This window comes from Protopterus annectens, chromosome 10.part0, assembly GCF_019279795.1.
Source record: "Protopterus annectens isolate FY-2018-M chromosome 10.part0, PAN1.0, whole genome shotgun sequence".
Taxonomy (NCBI): domain Eukaryota; kingdom Metazoa; phylum Chordata; order Ceratodontiformes; family Protopteridae; genus Protopterus; species Protopterus annectens.
Window position 1 is genome coordinate 422,492,060 of NC_056744.1, and position 6,000 is coordinate 422,498,059.

Genomic DNA, 6,000 nt, shown 5'->3' on the forward strand with positions numbered 1-6,000 from the left:
CGTATTGTTATGGCTGTTTATATGCAAATTCTGTTTTGTTTACATGCGTATGCTATTTCCTATCACATTTGGTATATGAAATACGGACATACCTTTTGTATGTGACTATTACATGACTTGTGGGATATGATTCGACATACGGTCACTACATATATCTACATTTCTCCTCGTGTATTTTGTTATGGACACATCTGCACAGCTATGTTCCCTCCCTCACATTATGGGTCGGCTGGTGACCCTCTCCGTTGGAATGGACGTACCTACTGGCGGCACGCTAACATATGATACGTTTCACTTCCACATGGTATAGCTATCAACACTACGTTGGACTACGGGCACACGGTTTTCATGTCATTTGTTCAAGGGTAGGGACCCGTTATTCCCTACCATCAGTTTGTGTTTGATTCTTCATTTTCTGTTCGCAGGGACTCTGCTTTGCATACGTTTTAGTATCCATGGACACTGATAGGTACGATTACTATTGCTGGCGGAATATAATATTCAGCAGTTTAGGTTGCTCCTCGACAGCCGACATTGACACGCCTCCCTGTGCAACTTCGATACCCCCCTTGCACTTGCGCACGTTTCCTATGCACGTGGTTGTGGCGGCTGCACGCCTTCATTAATATGCATATGACGCGACTACTCCATATATATGCCGCACGGCCAGCGCAAGCCATACGCCGAGCTTCATGAATCCCAGGGGTAGCCATAATGCCCAGGATGGCTTATGCTACAAGGATAGCAGCATATCATTATTTAGAGAGGAATAGCGTTATATAGAAGTTACTGCCTCAACTAGATCAAGCCACAATATATGAAATCGATCAGGAGTTTTGTTTATATTGTGATTGTATATAATGCAAAGTTTTATACCATAAAGAAGTTAAACAAATGGAATCAAAACATAAAACATCTACTTATGCATACTTGTTAATAAGCAATTATGTTTTTTCCTTGAACTCAAAATTAACATCTTCATTTAGCCGCATCTCAATATACTGCCTTTAAATGTCAAATTATGTCAACACATCTTTCTGCAGCTATAATCATTTAATTTAAATGAACCAATTTCTAGCAGCATTAAGAAGGCAGCTATGAAGCAATAATATCATATTTTATAAACCTCCATACAAAACAACAGTGCACTACTGGCACAGAAGAAACATTTAAAAAAACACAATTTAAGAGGATATTTATTACATGCACACGATTCCTTTACAGCCCGTGACACTAGACAAACATGGGTCGTCTGGAGTGCAGTAAGAATTCTTTTTGCATCATATTTGCAAAATATTGGCAATCTTCGCTTGTTTAGGTCTAAGTTAATTAGATATCTCGTGGAACCTGGCTTCTGTTTATTCCATTTGTATGTGGAATGATGTAGGCATCATGCTGGGAAATAAAAAGTAATTGACTCTATGTATCATGGACAACACTGTTACAAAATACACCATTCATAATGGGACTTTTCACTTACCACATTATCATTTTTTTTTTGCTGCAGATTTGACAATATTATGCTTTGTCTCAAAATTTTATTAAGGCTGAATCTTCAACTTTTTTCCCATTTCTGTGACAGTGAAATTACTTCACTTTAACTCATTCTGTTAAAGAAAAATACACATACTTCTTTTTGTTGTTTAACCCTCACGTTTTTCTTTTTGGTGAAATTACAGTGTTCTCCTCTTCTTGTCTCTTGTTTAGTGTTAGGTTCCACAGCTTTCCCCAGGTTACAAGCACCATCTTACATTCACTAGCACAAATGGATTTGGAGCATTAATATACTAAATCTGTTTTTTTTTTGTTTTCATTTCTCAGGTTATGACACGTTATAATTAACTGGTTTACCCCTCTATTATTTAACAGACCCCTACCCAATTGGTCAGAAACTTTTCTGTGGCCAATATGAAGATCATTATCTAGTCCTCAGCATGAAAATCCATGCAGCTCACAGTTCTTTTTAATAGCAGGGTCGAGCTTTCTGTGTCTTGGTCATGCATTCTTTTGCTAATGCCTGTATGGTTTCTAACTTTTTCCCAGTTTGGACCATGTGCTCTGTTATGGTACAGTTCAAGGTCTGTTCAGGTTTTTTTTTTTTTTTAACTATAGCTGCTTATCATCTGAGTTCATGGCCGTATAAATATTCAAAAAGTAGAGGAAACCTGTAGAAGGTTTTGGTATGTCACTTGTGACAAAATGGATATAGGGTAACAGCTACTCCTATGTTTTCCTCTCTTTGTCGATGTCCTTAAGCAACATTATCTTTATTATCTTGTTGGTCTGTTGACTTAAACCTTCTTTTTCAAGAATGTAGATGGATTTTCTTATCTGATTACCAGAGGCATCTGCACAGGGTAACCATTACTTAAGACAAAACAGGGGGGGGGGGGGTTATTGATCCATTAGGATTTATTTGTGTGCCAGTCCCTCAACAAAATAAGATTAAGTCCTAGGTAATGATGTTAGAATTATCAGTTAATAGTGGGAAAGCTTCCAGATACTTGGTGGTATAACTTTGGATAACAAGTATATATGGATGCCCACTACTTGACCTAGGTAAAGGCCCTATCTGGTGCTTAGCTGTTCTCTCAAATAAGGCTTCCATTATTAGCATCAGTGTTAAAAGGCAGTAATGGATTTTTCTGGAAAAGATTAGGGACAGGCTTATATCATAACCAACACCTTGTCTTTTGTCTTTTGTCTTACCTACCCCAAGATGGCCAGCATGTAAGTGGCTATATGCTAGTCTCAATATCAGGTTTCACTGGCATTAGATATGAAAACCCATTCTATGATGTCTTCCAGTGTTTCAGATATTCTGTTCAGTAGTTTATTGACTGCTTAAAATATGGGAAACAGGGAGCATCCTCTAACTTTCAAGGCACTTGTCAGTCACTTGTTTTGTTTCACTTTGCTGGCTTGAAGCTGAGTCACCTTGCTTAAAGATCTGTTACTGCAGGCTTTCTGTACTCTGTTTCATCACAATGATGACTAGATTTAATCCCTCCCCTAGGTAATTTCTTCTAGCACCCATTGTTATTTCTGTCCTTTGGGGTTCATATTTTAAATCTAAGAACTGGAATGTTTCTTCATAAACACTTACTTGCCTCATCGTTGTTCATCTAAATCTAGGAGACCTGAGTACCACAATACCTTAAGGAAAATGATTTCTTATTGTTACTTTGTGTAGCAGTTAGAACAATGCCTCTGTATAGTGTTTGATTTCTCTATAATCATAATTAAATGCCATCTTGACAATAAAATAGTTCTTTTACATATTCATGCACACAATACACTGAGCTAATTTAAATAATGTTGAAGAGTTTTCATGACCATTTCGGTCTAAATTAGAGTTATTATAATGCCAATTTCTAGCAAAGGCTGTATAACTTTTCCATTTATATTCATTCATTCATTTCAGTCATTTCAGTGATTAGGGGGTATTTTAGGGGGTATTTTAGAGACTTATTCATCCAAGGGAGAATTGATAAGGACACCTTTGACTATATAGATATTTTACAACCTAGGGTGCCAGTAATGTTTGGCATCCCCAAAGTACATAAAAGTCTCAATGATCCACCTATGCGTGCTTTGGTTGATGGGAGAGCCTCTCAGTCCTACCCTGCCTCTAAATTCATTGACTCATTGCTTTCTCCTTATTTAGAACGTATTCCAAGTATATGCAAGGACTCCTGGTCCTTTTTGGCTAAACTGAATGAGATCAGTATGGATGACAGCATCAATTTTTTAACAATTGATGTTGTGGATCTTTATACCTCCATACCACACCAGGAGGCAATGGAATGGCTTGACCTACTATTGACTGATTTAGGAGCCTCTAAAAATGACATCATGAATACCACTGAACTTCTTGATATAGTGCTATCTTCTAACTTTTTTCTTTTTGAAAAGGATCTGTATATTCAAAAACAAGGTGTTGCGATGGGTTCCCCATGTGGCGCTTCAATAGCCAACTTATTTATGGCCTATTGGGAGAAACATTTTATCTTCAACAACAGCGTTTGGCGAAATGATCTTGTTTTTTATACTCGATTTTTGGACGATATGTTCATCCTGTTTAAGGGCAACTCAGATCGAGCGTTGGAATTCCTTGATTTCCTCAACCAGACTACTACCTTTCTTAGTTTCACCCATAACTTTGCCACGGATGCCATCGACTACCTGGATGTCAGATTGACTAGGGACCCACTTTCTAACCGTTTAAAATCTACCATTTTCAGGAAGAAAACTTATGTAAATTCCTTCTTGCATTTTACTAGTGCACATCCATTCAAAGTCAAGAGAGCTATAGTCAAGGGCCAGCTAGTGAGGGCTGCTCGCATGAACACTGACCATTCCGACTTCTTGGAGGAATGCAATTTTCTTAAGAATTTATTCCTGAATCGGGGATACCCCTCCCAACTAATTGATGACTTGACCCACGAGGTGATCAGTAAGAAATTGAGTGGCCTTTTTAATCCTATTCTCACTTGGACAAGTAATCCTGACGTTGCTCCCACGTCTAATTCTGAAGTTCAACTTTTTACATCTTTACAACCCATAGATATTTCTGTTGTAGACGATTGCTCTCTGCAATACCCATGTAGTTTTATTACTACATTTAATATCAGCTCTAGTTCGATTCAAGAAATGATCAATAAAAATTGTTTTTTTATTTCAAGTACTCCATCTTTGGTTGAGAAATTAGGTACTAAACCCCGAATTGTATACAAAAGGGGTCCTAACCTTAAGGAGCTTTTGCAGAAGCACACAGGCCTTGATATTCAGAATCGGAATAAGGGATGTTATGCATGTGGCTTTTGTTCCTACTGCCATTATATCAAGAGTGGCAGTACTTTCTCTGTAAGAGATAGGAAATTTAGTATTTTCCATAAGATTACTTGTAATACTAAATCAATTGTTTATTTAGCCTTCTGTTCTTGCTGCACTGCATATTATGTAGGCAAAACAGACAGAAGGTTTAAAGATCGTATCTATCAGCATACTTATGCTATTAGAAAATTGAACTGTGAGAACGCTCTGGCAAAACATGTTGCTAGTCATCCTGGTCACTCTTTCTTATTTATGGGCATTGACCATATTGGTGACTATTAGAGGAGGACCTACATCTATCTTCTTAGAAAACTGCGAATTGCTATGGCAGCTTAAACTTGACGCATTTAATCCACCAGGACTGAATGATAGTTGTAACATTTCTGCCCATTTAAAATATAAGTCATACTTTAGGTAGTCTGCTTTGACCTGTTCTGTTATATACATGTGTTACAGAGCTGTTAATTATTTGTCTTGCATTCACTTTTAGACAAATTGTTTTTTAGTATTTATTCAATAAGAAAGCTGGTTCTTTTTATGCTTTTTGGCAGCATTCATAAAGATTCATATATATCCTTCTCTTTTTTTACTTTTGAGTAATTATTGCATTTAACACTTTAGTGTGTTTTGTTTCTGTCTATTTTACCATTTGCTGACATTAGACAATATATTTTTTTGGTCTGTTATTTTCAATATATTTATATTCCTTTCTTTTTAATGTATTTATTTATAAAGTTTTACTTAATAGCATATTTTATTTTTAAACTGTTGGTAAGGATGTTAATACCACTTTAAGATTTCTTAGTGAGGCTAGGAAGTGACGTGATCATTCCCCACTGTTTTTAAATAATTCCACTTTTCAGTTTCCCATTCACTCTGAAGAAGCTACCTTCTTTGAGTAGCGAAAACGCTGTGTGTACTTATATATTTTTTCAATAAATTGCGTTAAGGATTTTTTGCCTGGTGTGTTACTTCGGAGATCCACTTGCCTGTTCTTCACTAGTTTGTCCTTTGGGGTTCATATTTTAAATCTAAGAACTGGAATGTTTCTTCATAAACAATTACTTGCCTCGTCGTTGCTCATCTAAATCTAGGAGACCTGAGTACCACAATACCTTAAGGAAAATGATTTCTTATTGTTACTTTGTGTAGCAGTTAGAACAA